Source organism: Pristis pectinata, chromosome 7 (genome assembly GCF_009764475.1).
Source record: "Pristis pectinata isolate sPriPec2 chromosome 7, sPriPec2.1.pri, whole genome shotgun sequence".
Classification (NCBI taxonomy): Eukaryota; Metazoa; Chordata; class Chondrichthyes; order Rhinopristiformes; family Pristidae; genus Pristis; species Pristis pectinata.
Genome location: NC_067411.1, coordinates 73,268,095 through 73,293,346, shown reverse-complemented (window position 1 = coordinate 73,293,346; position 25,252 = coordinate 73,268,095). Strand labels below are relative to the sequence as shown.

The window sequence follows — 25,252 nt, the reverse complement described above, 5'->3', positions numbered from 1 at the left end:
CCCATTATTTACTTTGACTCTAAATTGGTAAGTGAGTTTATCCAATGAGTAACAGTCTGCTGGAGGAACTCAGCGGATCGAGCAGTATCCTGATGCAGGGTTTCAACCTGAAATGTCGACAATTCCTTTCACCCCACAGATGCTGCTCGACCCGCTGAGTTCCTCCAGCAGACTGTGCGTTGCTCCAGATTCCAGCATCTACGGTCTCTGTGTCTCCATTATCCAATGAGTAGTTCTTCCACAAAGATCCCAATATCCCAGGGCTGACCCCACTCTGTACTGGGTTAGCTAATCTCAAATTGCGAAACTATTACAAATGGCTCAGACGTAAAATGAAAACGAATCTAAACACAGACCGCTTCTAAATGCCTATGTAGAAAATGACCGAGGGACATCATTGGATTTGGCTACCAAGCCTCAGCCTTCGAGTGGTTCCTCCGAAATTGAGTCCAGACACGCAGTCAACAGCCACGTGCAGACAGTACCGGAGGGCACCAGCGCCTTGAGAACTGCACCCTCTTCAAATAATGACAATAACATACATAAAGACAGCGGGAACCGCACAGTAATACCGTAGAGAGCATCAAGTCTTTGATCGCTGCCTCCCTTCCAGATAACTTAACACAGACCACAGCCTTCCTCCCCTCTCAGTAAGTGTAACGAGGGACACTTCGAAACAACCATAAGATAACCCATTACCAATTAAACATTCAGGATGTTAAGATCGCAGATTTTCCTGCTCCTCTGTTCATCTGTGCCAGTATCATTCACTAGAATGGGACACCAAGGTAGATTTCCCTGACCCTCTTGCTCCCCATAAACGGCAGACCTCCAACTCTTTCATGCAGAAGTAAAGACAGTTTTGGTCTCTGTTGGGCGCTCTTGTTGAGCCGCGTGGGGAGACCCTCATTAATCCGCCTCCTGAGAAGTGAGGAGCACAAAACAGGATGGCGCACCAAGTGTAAGCAGTTGGGGGGGGGGGGGGGGGGGTAGAAATCAAGGGCCCGGGCCTAGCGCTCGCACAACAGTCACCGGCCTGCCGTTTAAATCAGCCGCCCGCCACCCTCCCTTAGTCCGAGGCACTGGAGATGAGCTCGGGGGAGGAGAAGCGCTAACCTGCAGCTCCAGTCCTAACGTCCCGTCCGCTCCTCGTCGTCCCTCCTCCGCTCGCGTTCGCCGCGGACCCCCCTACTGACGAACTCCAGCACCAACCACCGCAAGACAGGGTCTGGAGAAGAGCTTTCCCCTTCAGCGCCAACCTCCAGACAGGCTGTCCCTGCAGGCCACCCGCCGAACTGCAAGGGCCGAATACACAAGGGAAGGCACCGTGGAAAACATCTCACCTCTAACACGGAGTGCGAACGCACCGTGATCTGCATTCGCAGTTCGTTTTTATTGTGCATGTTGGCGTATTCATGGTATTTTAAACTCAACTTGGATCTTGTTCCCGAGTCAGAAGTGTGCACCCCAGAACTTCAACGCATGTACAATTTGCGATGAAATGTTTTTGGATAGTTGGCTGCGGTCTCAGTTCCAATAGCTCGCAATATTTATAAGAGAGAATTATTTTCTGAATAATAATATTCTGCATCGTCAGGACCGAAAAGGTGCACGATAAAAGTGTATGTTGAAGGTCTGATAGCAAATTGATGACATCAACTACCGGTAGATGGATTGTTTCATTTCAGTGCAAGAGTTTGCAATGGGGCTGATTGCAGTTACCACATTCACATAAGGCGGATTTGTTCATTCAGTGGGTACACCTTCTGTACCTCATATGAATTCAGCCAGCACCACCAATCAAATTCCCCTGGTTCCATTCTATCACAGGCTTTCCCCGTTCTCTTCATCATACTTCTCCCTTTCCCCACCCCCCTCATTGCAACATAAAACCTATTTCATTTATAATTTTTTTCCCAATTCTGATGAAAGGTTACCAACCAAAAGAAAACATTAACCACCTTCTGCTCTCCACGGATGCAGCCTGGCCTACGGGGTATTTCCAGCATTTACTGGTTTTATTGCAGGAAGAGGGTGATTGGAGTGGACACTTCTGGAGTGGAAGGGGGAGTTGAGGACATCACAGATATTAAGGAAAAGTGTAAATTAATTTAATTTATAGTTGATTGTATCTGTGAATATTTAACCTAATATACATGAATGTAAAATTTTAATTGATAAAGATTAATGATTATAGATATTTATTAGTAGGATTTGTTAGTTCTTTTAAAGGGAAACTATTATAAATGACCATGTATATACCACTAAGAAACTGTGGTATGTGGTATGTCTTTCGATATTTTGTTGCATCAGGGATTGTTGTAAGTGGAACATTGACTGTCTTTAATATAGGACATGTTATCCTTGTTAGTTACTGAATACAACACGAAAAAGCTGACAAATGTTACGAACATTGCCCAATATTTGTAGGCAGAAACCAAGAACTCAGTGATCAAATATTTACCAAATTTTTATTAGTCACTGATGATCCAGAACAAATTTCACAGCATTGGCTCTCAGCACCCAGGCTGTTTGATGAAAGTCCAAGCGCACATGAGCAGAAAGGTTTCCTTGACTTAAGTTATTTCTTGCTGGTGGGGTGAAATTTTCATTCGAAAAAAGTTCAGGCCAGCCATGATCTTTTTCTTCTTTCCAAATGTCAATAGTCTTCCCCAGTGCAGTTACTACCAATCTCAATACTCACCAATTTACTATTTTCCAGTTCTAACTTGTTTTCCTCAACTTTCCAAATTTTCCAAACTTGCCACCTTTCTCCACATACCTTTACTAACTTTCCAAGATGTCCACTGCCAAAAATTGTAGCCTCTGTATTGGAGAAACTAAACACAGGGTGGGTGATTGCCTTCTGGAACATTTGTGGTTAGTTCACAGGAGTGATCTTAATGTTGCCTGCCACTTCAACTCTCCATCCCATTCCCACTCTGACCTTTCTGGCTGTAGACTGCACTGTAATAACAACACCCAATGCAAGTTTGAAGGACAATACCTCGTCCCCCACCTGGGCATTTGCAGCCTTCCAGACTCAAGATCGAATTCTCCAACTTTGGGTTTCTCTGGCTGTGTCAAATTGGCCATTCCTGCTGTAAGTCTGTAACATTGTTTAAGTTTTTCTCTTTCCATTACTACAGCCTAACCTGCCAGACATCTCCTACAGAACTGCTATTGGCAACATACAACAGAGACAAAGAAGTGTAATCATCATCCAGCTGTCCACATTAACCCATTTAATGTCTTCACCTTAAGAAAGACATTCCCTTTGTCCTGTTCATCATTGCCAACTCCCATCTTCTCTGCAACTTAAAACTAACTTGGTTTCCTCTCTTTCCCAGATCTGACAAAGGGTCTTTGACCTGAAACAATAATTCTGTTTCTATTTCCATGGGTGCTGGATGACCTGCTGAGTGTTTCCAGCATTTTCTGTTTTTGTGCCTGTAATATAGAGTTGGATAAATTTGATTTGAAGTATTGACATTTATTTCTACCCTGTTCAGATACAACCCTGACTTAATGCGCTAGACTTCATGAAAGAAAATTGAAACTAGCATCAATTTATTTATATATTAAAGTAAATAAACTACATTTATATAAGTTAGAAACTACAAATGCAAAACAGTGATTCCTCTAAAGATATGTAGAGTTAACTTGTTAACAAGCCAAAGCCAATATTAAGTATTTTTGGAAGTGTTTTCGGTTTCATTTTAATTTTTCAGTTTCCTGAAAATATGGTGCTAAAGATAAATATATCATAATAGCCAATGAACCACAATTTACCCAAACTGTCTTTTCTACGTAGTGGATCTTAGCAACAGCAATCATCTTTACAAAACAATCCCCATTCAGGAGCCTAGGACTGAGTTTTATTTGTTTCCTGGAAACGTGGCATCTTCTGCTTGATGCTGTTATCCATTCATTTTACTTCAAAATTTACATTCTATCAAACACAAGTGGCTCCTTAGCACACTCACAATGCACCTCATATTAGAATTTCCTTTATGTTGTATCCTGCAAAGAGGATTTTAACTTAAGGGTATGTTTATTTATTTTCTTCAGCAGGATTATTGCCAGATCAATGAGTTTGGCTCGTATTGGAGAGCAAACACTGCAGAAAAGACCACAAAAGAAAATATAAGAGGCCACATTTGAGGAACGGGTAGGTTTCCAGCTGTCAAGATGGAGATCTTAAGGCTGGAATGCTGGAAGTTGGGTAAAATGCAGAAGATTGTTGGATGAGTATGGGGACTAAGGGGAGATCATGGCTGCAGGGTTGGTGGTGGTGGGGTGTGGGGGGGAGGGAAGTCTTAGCAAGGGGACCCCTGACCAGCATGAGGTAGCTCAGAGGGCTTGGATGCTGCACTCCTGCTCTTCTAGTCCCGCAAGAAGTTCTGTAGATATATTTATTCCTTCCATGTAATAATTATCATCTCTCTTTTGTTGCCAATTTTCAAGAGGCTCCAGAACCCAAACCAGCCAACATCCAAGATATGAGAGAATATCTTTGAAGCATGAAGGCTCATTAAACTGTCTATATTTATCTTCTGTGAACGAGTTAGTTGCCCAGCCCTCATTCCATTCCAGTAAAAAGGTACTAGATTTGTCCAAGGAGCTGTGTGTTCAAGTTTGAAACTATTAACGTTTTAATAACCCAAATTATCTGTTTTGGGGAGTCGGGGCAGCATTAAAAATTACTCTGTATGTTAGAAGACTCTAAGTATGTCATTTCATATCTGAAAGTGCATAATTATACTTAACATTCCAAAGCACCATCTCTGAGAGTCACTAGTTGAGGTGAGCAAATTAATTTAGAAGGATACGTGCCACAGGGGCTCACCAGGAACTAGTGAGCTGTAGTCTGGCACCAGGCTTAAGAGGCTTGCTCAAAGGTGAGAGTCCACACAGTCATACTAGCCAGGAAGATTCAGATGAGTGCCAAGATCTGGACACTTTCATGACAAGCTGATGCACCTGATTCGATGAGCACATTGGCAGGTTCCCTGGCCAAATGCAGGAAATGACAAAGAAAGCTTCCATCACTACATTCTCAGGGAAGGTTGTGCAGAACCTGGGGACCACTCTGGAGGTCATGTCCACTTAGACAAGGGTTCTGTGATAATATAATCACACAGTACCTACTCGAGTAGGTGGCAGCTGTTGTGAAAGCACAGAGACCATTTGAAATCTTTTTTTGCCTCAATGCAGTCTCATTATGATCCAGCTATGGGTCTGATTTCTGGCACAGGGGCACTTGAAGGTTTAAATAAAGAAACATAGGCTATCATTCAACCAAGATGCCTTCCATAAGCAAGTTTGAGTAAGATAAGTTGCAGGGGACAGGCTAAACAAGGAGAGGAGAAATGGGAATAAAATGATTGATCCCTGGGAACCAGTGGGCTGAATGACCTCTTTCTGTGGCGGTACAAGAAAAGAGAATAAGATTGCAGGTGGTATCATAGACAGTGAAGAAAATTACAGGGGGCTCTTGATCAGCTAGGTAAGTGGGCAGAGGATTGGCAGATGGCTTTCAATTCAGATATGTGCGAGATGTTGCATTTTGGCAAGTCAAACCAATGTAGGACTTATACAGTGAATGCTTGGGCCCTGAGGAGTGCTGTGGACCAAAGGGATCTAGGAGAACAAGTACATAGTTTGCTGAAAGCAGATTCACGGGTATACAGGATGGTGAAGAAGGTATTTGGTATGCTGACCTTCAACAGTCAGGGCATTGAGTATAGGAGTTGTGTCACAGCTGTACAAGATGTTGGTGAGACCGCACTTGGAGTATTGTGCACAGTTTTGGCCACCCTGTTATAGGAAAGGCATCGTTAAACCGGAGAGAGTGCAGAGAGGATTTATGAGAATGCTGCCAGGACTCGAGTGTTGCGTGAAAGGTAGAGGTTGGGCAGGCTAGGCCTTTATTTCTTGGAGTGTAGGAGATTGAGGAATAGATATATAAAATCATGATGAGTATAGATATGGTTACGCGCACATGATCTTTTTCCCATTGAAGGGGAACTTAAAACTAGAGGGCAAAGGTTTAAGGTGAGAGGTGAAAGATTTAAAATGGACTCAAGGGGCAGTTTCTTCATGCAGAAAGTGGTTTGTACATGGAGTGAGTTGCCAGAGAAAGTGGTTGAAGCAGGCACAGTAACAACATTCAAAAGACATTTGGATAAGTACATGGATAGGAGAGGTTTAGGGGGATGTGGGCCAATTGCAGGCAAATGGGCCAAGTATGGTGGGCACCATGGTTAGCATGGACAAGTTGGGCCGAAGGGCCTGCTTCTGTGCTGTAGTACTCTATAACTCTAAGATAAGATTGCTTCTCTCAGTAAACACAGGGTTGCAACCCAGGAACAAGAGGATGCTGTGCATCAGCAGATTGCTCGCCACATAGGCAGAGATATTGTACATGAAAGCATCTCCCTTCCTCAGGAATAATGACATGTGCAACCTTCCTCCATCCCATTGCCCCCTTCCCTCCACCGTCACTCACAATCCTCTGGATCTTCATCAGAGTGGATCGGGTTAGACAGAGAGCTGACTGTGAAGAGAGGTCAGCAGGGACCAGGAACTTTGATTTATCATCTGTCTGCTGGGTTTGGAGTCTTAAGACAACAGTTCAGTAATCTGAATGCCAGCAGATCATTGCTTGCAGAACATTAATATTCCCCTTCCTGAGGATATCAATTCACCTCCCAAAATATCCTCTCGGTTGGCCCACTCACCCATGGCACATGCCAGCTGCCCCAGACATCGTCCTTCAATTGGCCCTGTTCAGCAGTCTAAAGCCAGCTCATCTTCTGGATTCAAAGGTAAAGGGAGCTGCCTTCCAGCAGCTGTAATATAGTCACATGGAGGACACTGCAATTCAGGGATACACAACCTACACACAATTGATGTAATACAAGAGGTGCAAGGTGGTATGTAATTTCATTGACAAATGTTATGATTTTCCTTGAATATATCATTTGATGTAACTTTGTTATTTAGTATTTTCCAGACACTAACACTGTTGAAATCCATTCCCATTTAGAGCAAATAACCTACCTAATTGTGCACAGATAAATCACACTGTTGTAGCGGCTGCTGGCATTGCCACATACATAGTTGTGCATTACCTAGAATGTTTGCTAATGTTATTGAACATGTGAACATGCGCAAACTAAACTTTGATTGCAGCTAGGTACTGAGTAATGCTTAAAAATTAGTTTTACTGCAATGGACTACATGATTATGAAATGCCATAGCTACCATGCTATTCTGGTAATGATTGCATATGGCTCCAAATGCAAAGTTGATTACTGTCTTATGATTGTCCCTGCTTGATCTGCTCTTACAGTAGTTAGCACGATCACCTCCAGGGTGATATCATTTTTCAGAATCTGGACATTGTTAACAATACCACCATTTATCGCCCAGCTCTATTCGCCTTTGGGAAATGTCCCCAACAGCAATGATTTTCTTTGAATAGCAAAGAAAGCAGCAAATTAGCACAATATGTTTATAGTTCCAGTAAGACTGTTTAATGACAGCCATTATTTGTAGCTTTCAGCTCCAATTTATGTCAGTACACGTGGAGAAGCACATTAAGTGAATACTGATGTCAAGTGGTGCATTCATGTTGTGGATCTCACCTGGAAGTAGTCTGGTCTAATTTCATAACCAATTTGATTCTCCTCGGAAATTACTTGAGTTGGTAGCTACTTTGGGTAATTTTGAAATTGCCATTTTTTGCTCATTTATCTGTATTGTACAACTCATTGGCATTTATAAATTGCCTCTGTCAGTTCCAGTGTCCTTCTTTATTCGGTATGAACAGCAAATTTGATTATTCTTCATTGAGTTGCCAGTTACACAAATTAAAAATAGTGGTGTCCCAGCATTATGCACTCACTACCTTTCCGTTTTTGGTATAACTCTTCCAGTGAATAGAAATTACATGTATAAGCTAAGATTTCCATGCTTGGCGCAAGTGTAAACTATGTGGTAATGAGCTGCATTCAATATGTTAGTGTTAGTCAATAGGAAGTGTTTATATTTTTAAATCTGTTGCATTTTCTAGAGCTAAAAGCAAATTTTGTTGGAAATGGGACCAACTTAACATCTATTAAATTGTCTTTGTTTATCTTTAATAATCATAGTTAATACTGCAGTATCTGTAGGTAATTAAATTACACGAATATATACTTTAAAGTTACTAACAATAAAAAGAAGATTAGACCATTTCAGTCAATTGCGAAATATTCTTGAGGTTTTCCAGTTAGTTCTTCTTTCATTTTCCTTTTCCCATAAATGCCCTTGCCAACAGAAAGTCCCTGATATTTGGTCCTCACTTGTTTTGTCAGAGAAATTATTTCGAAATTTGCGAATGAGGAGAGGCACAATTCCAAAAGGGGTGCAGGAAAAGAAGGATTTGTGTGTAAATGTTCATAAGTTGTTAGAAGTGGCAGGGCAGGTTGAGAAAGCACTTAAGAAAATTATGGAGGATCTTGGGCTTTTTAAATAGATACAGAGGTTACAAAAGCAAGGAAGTCGTGACGTACCTTTATAAAAAACTTGTTCAGTCACAGCTGGAATATTGTACCCAGTTCTGGACAGCACGTATCAAGAAAGATGGGAAGGCCTTACAGAAGGTGAAGAAAAGAGTTACTAGGCTGATTCCAGTTGTTCTGGAGAAACTGCTTTTGTTCTCTTTGGAATGAACTAGATCGAGAGGGAATCTGATAGAGATATTTGCAATCATGAAGGACCTGGACAGAATAGATAGCAAGAAACTGTTGCCATTGGTGAAGGAGATCGGGAAACAAGAATATTGAATGAAGGTAATTAGTAAATCAATGTGACGAAAATCTTTTTATGCAGTGAATGTTTAGGATTGGGAATGCACCGATGGGGGAGTAGTGGGAGAAGATTCAATCGTGGATTTCAAAAGAGAACCGGATAAATACCTAAAGGAAAGATGGCAGGGTCATGGGGAGAAGGTGGGAGGGTAAGACCAGCTGGATTGCTCTTGCATAAGTCTTGCACAGATTTATTGAACCAAATGGCCTCCTTTTGTGCTTTAACCATCATGTGATTCTATGATTTCCATCTTCAGTTCTGTATTCACTCATTATCTCCCTTGTTCCTTTGCTCCCCCCCTCTCTCTCTTTATCTAAAGCCTTCTGAAAATCCAAGTACATGGCACCTATTGGTTCTCCCTTATCCATAATATCAGTTACATCCTCAGAAAAATTCGAGAGGTTTGTCAAGTACAATTTCCCTTCCAGGAATCCATGTTGACTTTTCATAATCCCATTGATATTTTAGAGTCCTAAGGTCATACATACAGGGTGGAAACAGGCCCTTCGGCCCACTGAGTCTGCACTGACCATCCAGCACCCAGCTACACTTGACCGGAAATATCACCTGTTTATTTCCCTCCGTAGATGCTGCCTGACCTGCTGAGTTCCTCCACAGTGTTGTCCCAGCTACACTAATCTTATACAACCCCAATTTTTTATTCTCCCCACATTCCCATCGATTCTTGCCAGATTCTACTGCTCACCTACCTCTGGGTCCTGTTATGGCATCCTTTATAATAAACTCCAGTATTTTCCCTGATGTTATGTTAATTGGTCTGTAGTTCCCTATTTTCTCTCTCTCTCCTTTTTTAAGTAGTGGGATTACATTGCCTCTTTCCAATCTGCAGGAACTATTCCATAATTTATGGAATTTTGCAAGGTGACAACCAATGCATTCACTTTTCCCTGCTGTCCCTTTCAGATAAGATAAGATAAGATACCTTTATTAGTCACACGTACATCGAAACACACAGTAAAATACATACTATTGCATGGTATTCTGGAGGCAGCCCGCAAGTGTCGCCACGCTTCCGGCGCCAGCATAGCATGCCCACATTATCAGGGATTTATTGGCCTTTAGTGTCATTAACTTCTCCAGTACTTTTCTCTTACTAATACTAATCTCCTTTAATTCCTCTGTTTCATTATACTCTTGGTTCCCAAGCATTTCTGGAAGTTACTTGTGCTCACATCCATGAAGACAGAACCAAAGTATTTGTTTAATTGTTCTGCCATTTCTTTGTTCCCCATTATAAATTCTCCTTTGCAAGGGACCTACATTTATCTTTGCTAATCATTTTCTTTTTGCATACTTGTTGAAGATTTTACAATGTACTTTTGTGTTCTGTGCAAATGTACTCTTACACTCTAATTTTCTTCTCTTAATCAAGCTCTTTGTCATACTTTGCTGAATTCTTATTTGTTCTCAATCCTTAGGCTTGCTACTTTTACTAGTGATTTTTCATTTTATATTTTTGCTCTAGCCAGGAAGGTATAACTGTTGCTGCATTGGTTCCTTAAATATTAATCATGTCTAACCACAATCAAGTCTTTTAATGAAGCTCCCTCTTCACCACAGCCCCTGAAGAAGGATCATTATATCTCCACTTTAAGGTTAATTTGTCTTCTAGCATTTATTGAATAGACTTTACTATATTTTGGTGATGAACTCTTCAACTAACAACTGCTCCTTGCTGAACAAAATTAAGACAAGACATTGCTTTTTTTTCTGCTTAAAATAGTGTTGAGCATTCACTGATTAAAAATTGCTGGAGGTTTGAGGAGGATTCTTTAGACAGATTGTGAGGTTTTTGGGGACACTGTCAAAAATTTACTGAGAGCTTATTCCATAAATTCTGTAGCATCTCCACCTGAAAAGAGTGAATGCTTTGCTAGCACGGTAGTGTAGTGGTTAGTATAACACTATTACAGTGCCAGCGACCCGGGTTCAATTCCAGCCGCTGTCTGTAAGGAATTTGTACATTCTCCCTGTAACTGCATGGGTTTCTTCCGGGTGCTCCGGTTTCCTCCCACATTCTAAAGATGTACGGGTTAGGAAGTTGTGGGCATGCTATGTTGGCGCCAGAAGTGTGGCGACACTTGTGGGCTGCCCCCAGAACACTCTATGCAAAAGATGCATTTCACTGTGCGTTTCGACGTACATGTGACTAATAAAGAAATCTTATCTTATTTGGTTCATTATCGGAGTCACTGAAAAAACTGAAAGAGAGTCATTGGCAACTTGGCAGGGCTTAGAAATTTCCTGGTGCCAGAGAGGCAGGCTGAAGGCTCATTGCTTAGCACACCAATGACTGGAAGACTATTTGCTGGTACCATTCTTGCTACTGTCTTTTTTCACTTTTACTCCTCTTTATAGAACTTTTTCCAGTTCTGATAAATGTCCTATACCTGAACCATCAGCTCTGTTTATCTGCACACTGATGCTGCCTGATCCATTGAGTGCTTCCCACATGATATTATTTTGGATCTCCAGCTTCTGCAGTTGTTCACTCCATCTACTGAGTGGGGTTCCCAGTTACAAGCTGGGATATGCTAAGTGACCTGTTCTATTAAAACATAGTTGTTCTGAGAGTGCCCATGACAGGTGAAGCTTGGAATGGAACAATCTAATTTTTGGGTAACACTAAAATTATATCATTCCATATGTGCTTGATCTGGAAATCCTGCCATTCACGGAAGTGTGCCTAATTGAATTTCCAAGGTTGCATTTTTTTAAACCTGAAATTAATTGCATTTGTGTTCTTCTCTGGAAATGAACGTTGTATGCATAGCACAATGGATACAAATTGCTTCGGGCATCCATCACATTCTAATCATGTTAGTTATAAATGAGCTCCAAAACTGCAAACTAAAAGCAGACCTTTGAACTGGTAAGTCTTATTGGCTTTGCTCCTATTTTGCATCTCTTTTCAACCTTACATCAAAAGAACCCTCAAGTTGAAAAGTATAGGATCTGTATGCATTTCCTCAATGTTATCTTACTTATCGTACCACTAACATATGGTGGCCAGAGAGTTCCCTTTTACTTGAAATTGTGTTAATACTTGCACTTTTTGCTCGTACCATTCTTACTACAGACTCCTCAGTTGTATTCTGAATTATAGAACAACCATAATTATCCAGAGTTTACATATGTTTGTGTTTTTACAGCTATGGGATCATAAAAGTAAGCAATATCCCTTGCATTTATTAACAGTATCCGTCACAATCTCATGATGTCCCGAAGTATTTCCTGGGCAATGAAGTGCTTTTGAAGCATAATCACTGTTGAAATGTAGGAATTATTTACCATGCCCACAAAACCACAAAGTGAGCATTGTTTGTTTAGATGGCTGCATTAACAATAATTATGTAGAATTAAAAGAATTCTTTTCCATTAAGATGCTGCACTCGGAGACATCTTGCTTAGAGGTATTCATTTTAGCTACATGCATGCCATTTGGCATATATTAGATCTGACCAGAAGATGTTCAGACTAATGCCAAAAATGACATGCTATAATGTACAACATTCTGATGATAATATCCATTGGTCTCATTACTATAGCAGCACTTTCTTTTGAAGATATATATGAATGCTCAGTGTATTATTAAATTCTTTGCTCTGCTGATTTAAAATGGTAGTAATGCAAAAGTAAACTGGAAAATATTGATACAGTAGCATTGGCATCTCTACAATAGCACCCCAACAATCTGAAATGTGGATCATTTTAGCTTTTCTTTAGCTCATTGTTTGTTTTGTAAAATACAGTGTTCAGTCTTTGCAGACTTTTGGAATTAATTGTTGGCAAATAACTGTACACTCAGTACAAGTTTGTCACTTTGAAGGACTAATAAGTTAAAAGGAAATTTGCCCATGCTAAATTTACGCTGATTGTTGTTTTATATCGTGAAGATAAAGGTGATGTTTTGCTCTCCACAGTGTGTTTTCATGAAGTATATGTTGGTAGACTGTAATATGTAGAAAATCACAGGCTGAGTTTGTAGCATTTTCTGCTGCAAGTACCAGGAGTACCAAACCAGATAGCCCCTCCTTATTTTTCTGGGAATAAGGAACAATTAAATGACATAAGGTCTGATGTCCAAGGCAAGAGGGAGTGGTAATGATAGTGGGTGGTTTAGGGGAAATATAAATGGTAACAGCAGAATCATTATCAGTACTAATTGTCCTCAAAAATATTAGTGGTAGTTATGAATTCTGATGAAAGGTCATCAATTAGCAACCCACTTACTGTCTGACCTGTTGACTCTTTCTGGGATTACTTTTCTTATTGTGATCTTAAGTTGAAAAGCTAACTGCAGACACTGAAAGTCTGAACATTGTGCTACATAATTCAACCTTCCAATCTCAACATTGATTTAGAAACTTATGCTGTTACGACCACCCTTTTCTGAGGAGCACAGGTGTGAAATGGATATGTAGAGTGGTTTTACCTCAGGCAGTAACCTGTTAATATTGATAATAATTTTAAAATGATATATTTAATAGTTATTAATAAAAAAGGGCAACTTTTAAGAAGAGCAAGTGAAAACCATTCCACGCTTCTCTGGGAGCACAGGAAGACTTAATAAATTTGCATTAGGCATTGTTAACGAGTGCATTTGAATGTTTGGATACTGACCGTGGGGTTTTTCATAACATTGCTACTGCTCTCCAATGCTGAAAGACAGGCAACCCTGTGGTATATAATTTGCTGACATCCTGAACCTCACTGATTCGCAGTTTTTAATTCAAGGTTCTGACTGCTTCCCAAAAACATGGGGGCTAATGGGATCAGGAAAACAAAAAGAGGGAAGGGACAGAGGGGAGTGGTTACCAGAAGTTAGAGAAGTCGATGTTTATGCCTGTTTTTTTTTCCTGATCCCACCAGCCCCCATCACCCCATCTCTTTCCCCTCCCCTACCCTCTCCATCTACCATCACCCACACATTCCACCTACCCTTTATTCTGTGGTCCACTGTCCTCTCCTATCGCATTCCATCTTCTTCAGCCCTTTGCCTCTTCCACCTATCACCTCCCATCATTTCCACACTCTGCCCCCACCCCTCACCTGCCTATCACCCCTCACCTGCCTATCACCCCTCTCACTGGATCCACCCATCACCCACAGCTCTTGCTCCACTCCTTCCCTCCCACCTTTTCATTGCTGGCTATCTCCCCTCTTTCTTTCCAGTCCTGACCCAAAACGTCAACTGTCCATTTCCCTCCATAGATGCTGCCTGACCCTCTGAGTTCCTCCACCTCCTCCAGATTTCCAGCATCTGCAGTCTCGTGTCCCCAATTTTCTGGCAGCTTTTCTAATTATCTTTGTGACTTTTGTTCTCAGCATCGATGAGGTTGCTTGTTAATATCACTGCTGGACTGACCTCTGGAAATGAGTCAACACATAAAGAAATATTCTCCATTTCAGCCGCAATACTGCATCATAATAGGATGCCACAGAGATTAGGGAAATGGGGACAGAGTGCTAGTATGGAGCTCATCTGTGCCTCAGGGCATCTCCTACACAGTGAGCTGATCCCATGGGCCCCAGTGCTGCAAGTGTTTGAAAGCCATGGGCTCAACAAGGGGCCAGGAATAGCAGCATTTCCACTGAGCTGCACATATAGCGATGCTGTGATCTTTGCCAGTGATGTCTGTTGACAAAAATGGAGTGTAGAAAAATACGTTTGACAAAGGCAGTGGTCAAAACATTGATGTTCGTACACAGACTCTTTAATTTACATCTCTTTGCTGACATACTGCAGGGTTTGCTGTGAGTGAAAAACTTTAACAGTTGCACCTTTAACAACCAAATTCTGCTGGTAAATGCAGAAATAACTGCTACACACCTCATGACATCCTTGGATGTGGAGCTGATACTGGAGAAACATCAGATGCACTAAAGTGAATCATGCCCATGAGTAGCAAGGCAAATTTCCTAACAATTGTAAATCTACTTGGAAATGATTGCTAGTATGATCCTATGTGCCCCAAATGGCTTTTATGTTTAAATTACACATAGAAACCATGCATAAATGGATTCAATCTCCAGGCAGAAGTACAAATTCTGATGTTTTCCACTAGATGGCAGTAAATACAAACACATAAAGTGCAGTACACTTATTCCCTGCTCTTTGATTTTTCTGCTTTTAGGTAGTTTTTACAACTATAGAATACAATTTCATGCATCCTTACCTTGGAAATACCCCCCAGAAGCTATGCAAGGAAAAATAATTAAAAAGTGGATGATGAAACAAAGGAGATATTAAAGGGGCTGGTCAAAGAGATGAGTAATAAGGTGAGTCATCTGAAAATAGAGAAGTTTAAAGGTGGAGGAAATTAGGGAGATATTCTAGTGGCATCTAATGGTTGGGTGAAGGGAGGGCAAGAAGCCACACCCAAATTAATGGAGTGTTTTAGATTATTATTTACAAACATAGTGAAAACTAAGGCTATGAAGAATTGGTAACGAAAGGGAAAATAGAATTCAAGTGTAATCTCGTGAAGAACAGAACAAAAGACTGTGAAAGTTTCATAGTTATGCAAAAAAGAACATATTGGTTATTGGGGGTCCCCTACTGAACAAGACAGGAGACATTATATTGTTGAATGAGGAAATTGCAGAGAAATTTATAAAAAATGTTTGTTTTCATGAATGAACTAACTAAAAATCTCCTGGAAATAGTAAAGAAAACACAGGTCCAGGGCAAATAGAAGATGAAAGAAGTTAACATTAATAAAAATGATACTGGAGAAATTAATGGGATTAAAAGCCCGTATATACCCCGGACCTGATGACCTGCAACCCAGAGTTTTGGAAGTGGCAATGGAAATAGTGTATGCATCTTCCAAAGTTTCAGAGATTCTAGAACAGTTCCCACTGATTGGAAGTAGCAATTTAAGCCTGATGTTGGGAGAGAGAAAACAAGGAACAGCAAATCAGTAAGTTTGACATCAGTGGTGGAGAAAATGCTCGAATCCATTATGAAGAAAGAAGTAACCCAGCGCCTGGAAAATAATAACTTGATTGAGCAAAGTCAGCATGGATTTATGGAAGGGAAATAATTTTGGACAAATCTATTAGAGTTGTTTGAGGTTGTAACTGGCAGAAAAGATAAGGCCAAACCAGTTGATGTAATTTAATTTATTCAAAGGGTACCATTGTATATGAATCACTGAAAGTTAACTGGAGATACAGCAATCAATTAGGAAGACAAACAGTATGTTTGCCTTTATTGCAAGAGGATTTGAGGATATGAGTAAAAATGTTTTACTGAAATTATGTAATTGAGATTATTTTAAGTCTGTTTTTACTGTTTATTGACCGTCCTGCCTTGGGAATAATTTCTCCTAATTGACTTGATCAAATCTTGTTTTGATTTTGCATGCTTTTATCAAAATCCCCTTTAATCTTCTCTGCTTTAAAGAGAGTGACCCAGCTTCCCTAGTTCCTTGATACAGCTGAAATCCCTCGTCCATGGTGTTGTCCTAGTGAATTTTCTCCACAGCTTCCGCAGACCTTCCTAATGTCTAGCATTGCAGACAGTGCTCCAGCTGAGGCTAAAACAGAGCATTATAATAGCTCCCTCACATTTGCATTAATGCATCTGTTAATGTTAAATGTCTGAAGTAGCTGGGGATAAAACTGGAAGACCTAAGTATCTTAAAATGCTCAGTACGCTTTAACATGGAGCAGGATTCAGACAGCCAGGTGTGGGGGCATGTTGAATGCCAAGCATCCCCAATCATGGCAGCATGACGCCCAGGCAATCTGTGCCTCGTCTGCATGCTGCTAAGATGACCACGTGAAAATAACGGGAAATAGCAGCTGGAGAGTGGGTGGGAGTGTAGATTTGGACAGTGAGATCAATTCTTGTGCTGAATGAAGAGAAGTTTCAGAGAGGGGAAGTCTGAATTGTTGTTGTGAGCCCATGGGGATCATTCCTGCTGCTGAAGATGCACTACGAAAAGAGTAAAGCTCACCTTAAGTCACCGCTACTGGTCCCAGAGCCTCTTCCTGCTGTCTTCAAGTTCATCAGGTTACGTATTAAAAGTAAACACCTCTGCTTTCAGATGGGTGGGTGCCTTTACTGCCTGCTTATTAGGACAGATTAAAATTGAAGGTGATGATATCCAGCCGATATACCACCCATTAACTTTTAATGCCCATCCATCAAGCTTACACCAGGTACTCTGGTGCTTTTTCTCATACCAATCGGTAAAATAAATACAATTTTGAAATGCATAATAAAGACCATGGAGCACATTAGAGGGAATTTTGCTCAACTGTCTAGTGCCTGCTCAGATTACTCTTCAATTACCATGTGCCCTCTGATCATGAAGATAGAAGGGGTACTTGTATGCTGTGAATGCAGTTAAGAGAGAACCACGCGATTGATCCCCTATGTTGGAGGGCTGAGGTGTGAAGGAAATGGGACGAACATTGAGTCTTCAATTTTGAAAGAGATAACAGAAATATGATGTTGCAAAGACTTTGGGGAGACTGGAAAATTACTTCAAACTCCATCAGGCAATTTTTGACATTCTGAGATTTCACTTTTTACTGATGCTTGCATTAGTGAAAAGTGAATCTCAAAATGTCAGGAAGCTTTCTTTCTCTCAAAGAGTGTTCAAAATAAATAATGTATGTTTGGATAGAGTAAAAGTGAAGTAATTGGAACCCATGAGTGCGGAAAGGGATATAGAAAGAAAGGTTTATAGAGACAATGGTTGAGCTCAAATTAGATTTATAATTCATCATCTTATTTGCACACTTATATTCATCTGGAAGCCATAAATATTGAATAACTTTCTTGTACACATGAATGTTGTAAGGTTAATAAAATGTTACAGGAACTTTCAGCAAATGAAGGTATGTAAGTACCGGCCTGTGTATGGAATGATGAATTGCTTGGTTGACAGGCTTCACTTTCTCAGCAACAAACAATCTGCTGGAGGAACTCAGCAGGTTAAGAAGCATCCAAGGGAGGAAAGGAACTGTTGACGTTTAGGGTTGAAACTCTGCATCAGGACAGATCCACAGATGCGGCTTGACCTGCTGAGTTCCTCCAGCAGATTGTTTGTTGCTCCAGATTCCAGCATCTGCAGTCTCGTGTGTCTTCTCTTTCTCAACCTTGTAAAGACAGAAAATCAGCCAGAGGGCACAGTGTGACACCAGAATAATTAATGGCGAGTGGAACTAGAAGTATTCAGAGTGATGTAAGAAGAATCAGACTAAATGATGGATAAATACAAATTATAATTTGCATCCAAATTATTTTTATATTTTCACTCTCAGAATTCAGTTTGGTTCAGTTGAGTCCTTTTTAATGGACTTTTTTTGAAGACGTACATTTAAACATTAGGAATAATGATGGTTGTTCTCAGTGTCCACTTTATGGCATACTCCAAATCTTAATTACGCCCTGCCATGCTGCTGTTCCCTCAGCTGCCATAGTCACAGTGAGAACCATGGCAACTTTCCCAAATAAACTTCTGGCACAGGGAAAGATTTGTAGGTTTGCAATTAAGTAACTTTGCAATGTGGATATTTCAGCAACCACCAGAGGTTTATAACATATAAGTAATAGACAGGATGGAGTAGAGTTGGATAGATGCCAGCCAAACATCCCTACCAAGAAACATATCATTTTAAAGGACAATTTTTTCATTAGGATATGGAAACTGTGTCTTGGGCAGTAATTTGCCAGACAGCAGTAATCATCAATGCAGGCTCCCTGAATCTGCTTGGGGAAACCCTTAATTCCACTGCAAAGATCTGGATTGCAGTTTTACAACAGTCTTTTGATTATTTTGTTTTGAAATCAAGCAAACCATTTTGGTTTAGGGATCTCATGATAATTGTTGATGAGCTGCTGGAACAAAACTGCATTCTCTATAAGCCAACTTGCCCACCTGGACTTGGGAAATTGGGCTGGGGCAGCCAAGTTTGAAGATTTCGCAGCAGTTCTTTAAAAGGAAGACTGGAATCATGGGACTGAAAGGAAACAATGTTAGCAGCTGACATTTTTGCATAACTACAGCAGCAAGGTCATTAAATGTGGATGCCATAATAGCTTAAATCCCATAAGGGGTCTGCAGTAAAAATGAGTGCCAAACCTACATCAGGTTCTCCCTGCCTGTGTTTGAAGACCCCTTTTTAATAGGTAATAAAAATAGCGGTCCTTGTATGTGTATAACCCATGTTTGCTGATCCCACCCAGCAGACGAGTGAGCAGGGATGGGAAATGTCATGAGGGTCTTAACTGTTGGAATCCGATTGATTAATCTTCTACTTGCTTCTGGCAGGGTCTCTGGTTACCTGCACTGGAGCACAACCTACTCAAAACTTGTCATGGGCAGGTACTCACAATAAATAGACACATAGAGTCATAGAGCAACACAGAACAGATACAGGCCCTTTGGCCCAATGAGTCCATGACAATCATGGTGCCCACCCATCTAGTCCCAATTTCCTGCATTTGGCCAATATCCCTCTAAGCCCTGCCCCTGCATGTACCTCTCCAAGTGCTTCTTAAATGATACTATTGTACCTGCTTCAACCACTTCCTCTGGCAACTCGTTCCATATACTCACCTCCCTCTGCGTGAAAAAGTTGCCCCTCAAGTCCCTTTTAAATCTTTCCCCTCTCACCCTAAATCTATGCCCCCTAGTTTTGGACTCCCCTACCCTGGGGAAAAGACTGTTATCATCCACCTTATCTATGCCCCACATGATTTTATAAACCTCCATAAGGTTGCCCCTCTTTCTCCTATGCTCCAAGGAATAAAGACCTAGCCTGGCCAACCTCTCTCTATAACTCAGGCCCTCTAGTCCTGGCAACGTCCTCGTAGACCTTTTCGGCTGCCTACAGAATCACTTATGCCGAGTGCAGTATTTTGACCCAGTAACCACAAGAACAGTAAAGTAAGCAAGAGGAAGAATCACCCTATCAGCCCTTCACAGATTTAAGTGGTGCTAATTCTTATAACTAATCCATTCATAGTCAATAGATGACTTTCACTTTTGCCATTGCAGCACAAGTTATTGTTTACTAGTTTTGCATTGTGTGGATGACACAGCTGTGTACACCAGGCCTGGTGTGTGGATATCCACCTATAACCGAACCTCTGCACCACTGAACTTCCGGCCTTAGTGGAGAAGGGGAGAAAAGCTGAGTGTTTCCCTGCAGGTTCGAATGGAAAGTGGTGAAGATCTGTTCCAAGAATTCCTCTCCAGTGATGGATGCAATGTGAGACCCAGACCTTACCACCTTGTGGCTGCAGATGGTGCACAGTTGGGAGAGATCAAAGGGAAAAAGCGAGGAAAAAATTAAAAGTTAAACACCAAAAACAAAAGAAAAATTCTTGCATTCCTTTGTTCCTCAGAGATTAGCTGATAAACTGAGAACTGGAGTCATGCACAAATTACTTTCATATGTCCTTGTGGAATGAAGGGCCCCAAATGTTCTATTTGTGCTGATTGCATTACATTGTAATCTGGAGGTGAAGTGCTGCATTTTCATCTTTGAATGAAGTCCTCCACAGAATTTTAAAACATAAATATTTATAACTTTAAGCGAAGGTGAGGGATTTGTATAAAGCAATTAATTATTGTTCACAGCTTCAGTTATAAAACACAGCAAACCTCAGAAGGCATCCTCTGTGACATCCATCTGAAATGTTCAGCTCCCCTAATACTGAAAGTTTTGTTGTGTACAACAGTAATATCCATATATTGCTAACTTTAAGTCATGGTCTGTGATTCCACAGAGTTGACTGAGAAGAATCTGAACTAATTTCCCAAATGATCTATTGTGGTCCTAATTACAGTCCTAATGCAGGCAAATGGGATTAGTGTAGATGAGCAAAAATGTTGCTATGGATGTGATGGGCCGAAGGACAGGTTTCTGTGCGTACAACTATATGAGTCTATGAGAGGTGTAACACTTGCCGCCCTACACCTCATCCATCATCACCATCCAGGGCCCGAAACAGTCCTTCCAGCTGAGGCGGTCTTTCACATGCAAATCTCCCGGCGTTACTTATTGCATCGGGTGGTCCCATTGTGGTGTACTCTCCATCAGTGAGATCAGACACAGACTGGGCGACCACTTCGCCAAGCACTTTCGCTCCATCCGCCATGGCCACCTGGATCTCCCAGTTGCCAGGCATTTTAATTCTCCTTCCCAATCCCGCACTGACATATCTGAACTTGGCCTCCTCCACTGCCAAGTTGAGGCTAAGCACCTATTAGAGGAACCACACCACATATTCTGCCTGGGTAGTCTATAACCTTGGAGCATGAACATTGGTAACTGCTACCCTGCTGTCCCTTTTCTCTCTCCTCCTGATCTACCTGGCCCCATCACCAAGTCATTCCCCTCCCCCACCCACTCCATCTGCCCATCATCACTCACTTGTTCCTCTTCCCACCTCCCTCCCTTTATTCCAGGCTCCACCCTCCTCTCCTATCAGATTCCATCATCTTCAGCCCTTTGTCACTTCAACCTGTCACCCGTTAGCTTCGGACATCATTCCCACTCTCCCCTCCTCCATCTGCCTCTCGTCACCCCCTCCTCACCTGGATCTGCCTATCTACAGCCCCTCCCCCCCACCTTTTTATACTGGTTATCTCCCCTCTATCCTTCAGTCCAGATGAAGGGTCTCGACCCAAAACATTGACTGTCCATTTCCCTCCTAGGTGCTGCCTAACCCATTGAGTTCCTCCAGCATTTTGTGTGTTGCTCCAGACTCCAGCATCTGCAGTCTCTTGTGACTCCATGACTGACTGGCTCATCTGGCCAACAGAGAGAGGATATAAAATAAATAGAAATAATTAACCAAAAGAGAACTAATCTTCCCAGTGTTTTATTACTTGGCCATTCTACAATCCCCACTGAATTCAAAGGGGCCACAGATTCTAAAGAGACTAGAGGCAATTACCCTTGTAAATGCTGTGAACCTTTACTAAGGTAAAGCTCCATTAGTTGGGAGCAGGTGGGTTTCCAACAGTGAAGTAAACTAACAGATAAGAGATGACACGAAGGTTGGGGATGTTGTGGATAGTTTGGAGGGCTGTCAGAGGTTACAGAGGGACATAGATAGGATGCAGAGTTGGGCTGAGAAGTGGCAGATGCAGTTCAACCCAGATAAGTGTGAAGTGGTTCATTTTGGTAGGTCAAATATGTTGGCAGAATATAGTCTTAATGGTAGGACTCTTGGCAGTGTGGAGGATCAGGGGGATCTTGGGGTCCGAGTCCATAGGACACTCAAAGTGGCGGCGCAGGTTTACTCTGTGGTTAGGAAGGCATATGGTGTATTGTCCTTCATCAATCGGGGAATTGAATTTAGGAGCCATGAGGTATTGTTGCAGCTACATAGGTCCCTGGTCAGACTCCACTTGGAGTACTGTGCTCAGTTCTAGTCGCCTCACTACAGGAAAGATGTGGAAGCCATAGAGAGGGTGCAGAGGAGATTTACAAGGATGCTGCCTGGGATGCGGAGCATGCCTTATGAAAGCAGGTTGAGAGAACTCTGCCTTTTCTCCTTGGAGAGACGGAGGATGAGGGGGGACCTGATAGAGGTGTATAAGATAATGAGAGCTATTGATAGGGTAGATAGTCAGAGGGTTTTCCCCAGGGCTGAATTGATGGCCACAAGAGGACATAGGTTTAAGATGCTGGAGAGTAGATATAGAGGAGATGTCAGGGGTAAGTTTTTTACTCAGAGAGTGGTGAGTGCGTGGAATGGGCTGCCGGAAATGGTGGTGGAGGCTGATACGTTAGGGTCTTTCAAGAGACTGTTAGATTGGTATATGGAGCTGAGTAAAATAGAGGGCTATGGGTAAGCCTAGTAATTTCTAGGGTAGGGACGTGTTTGGCACAGCTTTGTGGCCGAAGGGCCTGAATTGTGCTGTAATTGTTCTACGTTCTATGTTCTATTTCATGTTCTGAATATGTCATTAACTTTGGGACCTGTGTTTTAAAATGCATCTATTTCTAATTAAACAGATAAATATCAATAGTTCTGTTCAGGATTGCCAGCATTTTCCAGATGCAGAGGGTCAGCTTTTGTGCTACTCTGCCGCTCCCACAAACACTTGGTTTCTGCTTCCATATTGTTCATTTAAGGTCTTTCACTTCTATCCCATACCATACAGTCTTTGTGAAGCCTGGAAGATGTTTTTTTTCCTCCGTCAATAAGACATGAACTGGCAGTTATTTTTAATCCCTAACTGGCCCTGAACCAAGGCAATTCAGAGTCAACCACATTGGTGGTCTGGAGTCACATATAGGCCAAATTGAATAAGCAAAACAGATTTCCTTCTCTGAAGGGGATTAGTGATCTAGTTGGGTTTTTATAGCAATCCAGTCACTTCATGGTTACTATTTTGAAGAGGTTCTTTCTTTTAAGTGAGACTTTAAACTGAAGTCCCATCTGTCTGATCAGATCACAACTGATTCTATGCCAGTCTCTGAAGAAGGTAAAGAGCTGTTCTGGTGCCAGGTCCAATGTAGATCTCTTTATCATCACATTACCCAGTAATTTATCTTCGAGTTGTTTGTGGGACTTCATGGTGTGGTCATTGGTTGTTCACTAGGATTCTTTCGAACTTCTACAGACGCGCAATTAAGAAGTATCCTAACAAGTTGCTTCTCAACCTAGTATGGCAACTGATCTGCTCTGGGCTGGCAGAATCTGCAGAAAGTGTTAAAACAGTGCCCAGTCCATCACAGGCTCATCACTTCCTTCCATCCAGTCCATCTTCATGAAGGTGAAGTTGCCTCAGAAAGGCTAACAGTATCGTCAAGGATGCCTGCCACCCTGGCCATTCCCATTTCTCTCTTCTACCTTCTAGGAGAAGATACAAGAACTTGAAAACCCAGACAGCCAGACTCAAGAAAAGCTTCTTCCCTACTCCTATCAGACTTCTGAACCAATCATCTCTTTCACATCCCTCTTTCTGGTGATGCTGCCACGTTCTTGGTCTCTTAATTCTAACTCACTTGGTTATTTCCATTATTGACACTTTAGTATTTCTTTCTGCACTACTGCAGATTGCACTGCAATGGTACACCAATTTTTGCACCATTGTGATGTACCTTGTACCATGCTGTTGTTTTGTTCTTGTCACTGTATTTATTGTTGTATTTATTATTACCATGTGTACTGTCTTCTCTGAAAGCTTCACGTGAACAAGAAATTTTAATTGCACCCTTGTGTACATGACAGTAAACTAATCTGAATCTGATTGATTCATTTGTCTACAAAGTAGCTTTAACTACAGTTCAAAAGCAGTTCATTTTTGCTAAGTTTTTTTTGACATCCTATGGACAAGAAAGATGATATAAATATAAATCATTTTTTACTTTAAAATGGCTTCATGATATAAATACTCTGAGGCTTTAAGGGTCGTTGCAGTGAAATGTATATCACACTCCTATATAAATTACACTTGCTGTGTTAAATAAAATTTCATAAAATAGACTCACATAATCATAGGTCAGTATTTAACAAACTTAACGTTCAAATTAATATTTTGCATTCTGACTTTTTGTGTGGATAAACCAGATATGGTATGAATTCAATGTTGCTTGGTGAGAGTGCAGGAAAACAGTGAAGACTATCAGCAGTATTAGCCCAATGAGCTGAATTACTCCAGTATGTGGTTCAGAACACTTTGAAATATGTGATACTAATGAATAAATTATTAGAATTTAACATTTTACATAATTAAAAATTATTCTTAGAGGCAAAATATGCCTAACTGCAAAAATGAGACAAACAAAGCAGAGGGGGATATTATTTAATCATTTGTAGAGCTTGACATTCGCGCAGCTACCCGAGGAAAAGAAAGCAGATTTTAATGTTTAAACTATACCAAGGGTGTAACCAAAGTAAAGAGTCAATTTATTTATGGTCTCTAACTGTCACTTCATGAGTGACACAGATTATATATATGGCATATAAAGCCGTCAGTGGTTAATTGAGGTCTTTCTATTGTAATCTGTCACTGGTGAACATATGGAATTCTTTTAGTCCTAGTTTTATTGCCAAGCCTCCCCACACATATCTTTCACAAGACATGTCTGTGGTTATAATTTAAACCTGGGCTCTGAGAGAAGTTAACAACAGTTATGCCAAAGTTCACAGTGGCCAATATTCACAGTTTGATAGTTTCATAATTCTGGCATATTTCAGAAATAGAAAAATGACTGGGACAAGCCATATACAGATAAAAAATGCAATGGCAACCCAAGGGAAACATTTTACAATTGGCTGACCTGATTTTTAACTCCATTCTTAAATGACACTCATACACGGGGAGATTTTCACTCTCTCTGCTTAGTAGAAACAAAGGTACAACCAAGTAGCACTTTTTCCTTT

The 25,252-nt window shown here is 41.1% G+C and overlaps 1 protein-coding gene across 1 annotated transcript in view; it reads right to left on the bottom strand.

Moving 5' to 3' along the window:
- Positions 1-1,256, bottom strand: part of LOC127572910 (terminal uridylyltransferase 7-like) — a 69,011-nt gene extending 67,755 nt beyond the window's left edge. Inside the window, 1 exon segment of the mRNA XM_052020637.1 lies at positions 1,117-1,256. The gene's annotated coding sequence lies outside the window, so the exon portion shown is untranslated.
- Between the last annotated feature and the right edge of the window lie 23,996 nt (positions 1,257-25,252).